Source organism: Podarcis muralis, chromosome 2 (assembly GCF_964188315.1).
Source record: "Podarcis muralis chromosome 2, rPodMur119.hap1.1, whole genome shotgun sequence".
Taxonomy (NCBI): Eukaryota; Metazoa; Chordata; class Lepidosauria; order Squamata; family Lacertidae; genus Podarcis; species Podarcis muralis.
Window position 1 is genome coordinate 21,458,369 of NC_135656.1, and position 4,246 is coordinate 21,462,614.

The window sequence follows — 4,246 nt, forward strand, 5'->3', positions numbered from 1 at the left end:
CGGCCATTTTACAGTTGTGTCTTTTGAGTTTTATGGTAGGAGTTGCTGTGTGTGTGTGTGTGTGTGTGTGTCTTTTTCCTCCCTGTCTTTGTGGCACCATTGTTTTGCAGTGTGTATCTATGTGTGCCGGGCAAGACCACGACTGCCTATGCCCCATGTTTGCAGAAAATGTAGAAGTTTGCTTCAAGGCACGTGGGTGCCCCTTGCGGGCAGTTTTGAAGAACGACAGACTGCTGCGCTCTTGTTATTGTGGCAACCATAATCTCCATAAATTTCACAGCCGGAGCTGAACATAGGAGGCCGCACACAAAAGTCCTGCATCCTTACCACAGATCAGACTTCGATTGGGAGGGGAAGGGTTGTGTGAGAATGAATTATTTTGTTGCAGGAACATATTGTGGCATTGCAGGCCCCGCTTCAGAGGGGCCCAACCGAAATAGAGACTTATGACCCCTGCCTGCCTTTGTTGCTTCATGTAGTGACTGTCTGATCTCAGTACTATACTGTCCATGGGGCTCGTATCCATGTAAGCAATAAATTGCCTAGTCCTCTTTTATCTCCCCTCTTCTCTCTGGATCCTTATTTTGTGTTGTGGGAGGCTCTGAGAAAAAGGGTGGTTTCTGTCCTGACACGGTAGAGAGAAAACTTTCCAGCTAGCTGTGTCTCCTGTTTATGTTACTCAATGAATGTTTCATAGAGAGAGCCTCAGATTACCTTTCTGAGCCTCTGTAATCCTGTTCATTTGAATATTGGGTCATCATGGCCACTGGTCCCATCACCTCCTGGCAAATAGAAGGGGAAGAAATGGAGGCAGTGAGAGATTTTACTTTCTTGGGCTCCATGATCACTGCAGATGGTGACAGCAGCCAGGAAATTAAAAGACGCCTGCTTCTTGGGAGAAAAGCGATGACAAACCTAGACAGCATCTTGAGAAGTAGAGACGTCACCTTGCCAACAAAGGTCCGTATAGTTAAAGCCATGGTTTTCCCAGTAGTGATGTATGGAAGTGAGAGCTGGACCATAAAGAAGGCTGATCGCCGAAGAATTGATGCTTTTGAATTATGGTGCTGGAGAAGACTCTTGAGAGTCCCATGGACTGCAAGAAGATCAAACGCATCCATTCTAAAGGAAATCAGCCCTGAGTGCTCACTGGAAGGACAGATCGTGAAGCTGAGGCTCCAGTATTTTGGCCACCTCATGAGAAGAGAAGACTCCCTGGAGAAGACACTGATGCTGGGAAAGATGGAGGGCACAAGGAGAAGGGGACGACAGAGGACGAGATGGTTGGATAGTGTTTTCGAGGTTACCAGCATGAGTTTGACCAAACTGCGGGCGGTAGTGGAGGACAGAGGTGCCTGGCGTGCTCTGGTCCATTGGGTCACGAAGAGTCGGACATGACTAAACGACTAAACAACAACAATTTAATGGGGAGGTGAGGCATTTGCCATGCAAATGAGCACGCTGGATTTTGTGGTTTGTCATACCGCAAATGAGTTAAAGAAAGGACTGTTTTGAGTCACAACAGCCAATCCAGATTATATAAGGCAGAGTGATTTTTCTGCATCTTTATAGCTAAGTAGCTAGCTACTCCCATTGCAAATTAGTATTTAAAACAACAACAACAACAGCACCTTAAAAGAGAGCAAACATCTTACCTATACCTATCACTATGGTTCTGTACTGGAGTTAAAAGTCTTGTCTTGCTGTAAACTGGCATGGAGAAATTGTTGGATGTCAACTCCCATCATCCCTGACAATTGACTTGATTGACAATTGTCAATCAGCTTGGGGCTGATGGGAGTTGTTGTCCAACAACATCAGGAGGCCTCCACAATGACTACCCCTGCCTTAGTATTTTAGCTGGTGGGTTGAGACCAACACACCGCTCATGCCCCATTTTCTTTTTGTCTATAGGGGCTGGGCTTTCACTAGGAGCTAGGTTGGCAGGAGCTGGTACAGAGCAACAGGAGATCAGCCCGTTGCGGGGATTTGAACCACCGACCTTCTGATCGGCAAGCCCTAGAGGCTCAGTGGTTTGGACTACAGCACCACTTGTGTCCCTGTACCTCTCCTGCAATGCCACATTATTAACCTTAAAGGTGGGGCCTGGGTTATGCTTCACACACGCCTGGGTAAACTTGTGGTGTTTTGTGTTTGTTTTGGCTCTTAGCCATACAGTACTGGAGAAGGAGTCCCCCCGCCCCCCTTAATGTTTTCTGGTTGCCTGCCCACTGTTGCAGGCGAAAATAATAATCACAATCCAACTCTTCATAAGAAGCGCAGTTTTTTCGAAGGGGGGAAGCTAGTTCTCGTCCTTTATGCTTAGCTGGAAGGTAAGGCCTTGGCTGGATTCGGGCGGGGTGTGTGAGAGAGCCTTTTGCTCTGCCATCACATCAGCTCCACCCGACGTGGTGGGCGCATGCAATAGAAGTGTGGGGCTGGCAAGGGGAAAGGGGTCTCAGGAAAGCAGGAAGATGGGCATTTTGCCTGCAGAGAATGAACAGGTTTTGCATTTTGACCTTGTTTGGTTTGTTTCCATGTATCCGGGCATGCAGGAAACCGACTTGAGAGGGCAGGAAGTGAAGCCGTGACTACCCCAGATTGCTCTTGGCTGTGTACACTGACCCAGTGACCTAGACCTGCTCCCCGCCAGCCTTCCTCTTGTGAGGGAGGAAATGTGGTTCTTGGAAAGTCGGTTGAAGACTTGGCGTGAGGGGGCAGGACAGAAAACTGGTTGAAAATAAGAGGAGGTGGATTGTCCAATATGGCCAAAGATAGGAATGGTAGTGGCTTCTTTCCTGGGCCTCTAGAAACACCCTCTGTCAGGGGTGCCAACTTGAATAAAATATTGGGGGGGGCAGGTAAGCCCTGCCCCACATAATCACAAGATGCAGTGCGCACACACCATAGGAGCCAATTCCTAGGGGCTGAGGAGTCTTCGACCCCCCAAAAAATATTTGAGCCCCCCAAGTTAATGGGCATTGCCATTCAGAGAGCGAGAGAGAGAGCTGTGTCATGTGATCAATTATGTGGGGTGGAGTTTCCCCCCAATATTTTATTCAAGTTGGCACCCCAGACACACACCATTTGAATGACAATGCCCATTAACTTTGGGGGGCCTGGTTCCCTCAAATATTTTATTGGGGGGTACTGAAGAGACCACAGCCCCTAGGAGTTGGCTTCTGTGCCCAGACCTTCCAAGTGTCCCTGTTTTCCAGGGACATCCCCGATTTAGAGAAGCCTTCCCGGTTTCTGATTTTATCCCAGAATGTCCTGCTTTTAGGACATCCCTATTTTCATATATACATACACACATTTTAATTAATTTTTTTTAACATATCAGTTCCAACAGTCATACAACATAACTTCTCATCTCATACAATATTTTTGACTTCCGTCAACACCTCTGATGATTTTCCGTTTTTATCACTTATTCTGCATTTCTTACTTTCTGTATTACATATGATTAACTAATAGTTCTCTTCATACTTTCTGTATTACATATAATTAACTAATAGTTCTCTTCATAGTCTTTTTTGCAATATTTCAACTAATCCACCTTACAAAACTTCTTGCAGTCCTACTGGCGTAATCTGTTCATCACAGTTACTTTTCAAATAGTTCATATATTTACTCCAGTCTTCTAAGAATCTCTGATCCCGCCGGTTTCGAACCCTTCCTGTTAACTTATCTCATTCTGCGTAGTCCATCAACTTCAGCCTCCATTTTCCCCTATTTTCATGGTAGAAATGTCGGAGGGTATGGAATGGGACGTCCCCATTTCCATGGGGGAAACGTTGGAGGGTATGGAATGGGACGTCCCCATTTACATGGGGGAAACGTTGGAGGGTATGGAATGGGACGTCCCCATTTCCATTGGGGAAATGTCGGAGGGTATGGAATGGGACGTCCCCATTTCCATGGGGGAAACGTTGGAGGGTATGGAATGGGACGTCCCCATTTCCATGGGGGAAACGTTGGAGGGTATGGAATGGGACGTCCCCATTTCCATTGGGGAAATGTCGGAGGGTATGGAATGGGACGTCCCCATTTCCATGGGGGAAATGTCGGAGGAAATGGAATGGGACGTCCCCATTTCCATGGGGGAAATGTCGGAGGATATGGAATGGGACGTCCCCATTTTCCCACCGCCCTCTGTTATTAGCAGGGAGCGCTGAGGGAGATGGGAGCCTCCCGCCTGCCCCGACGCCGTCTCGGCAGCAGAGGGCTCCCCCGGGCCGGCCTA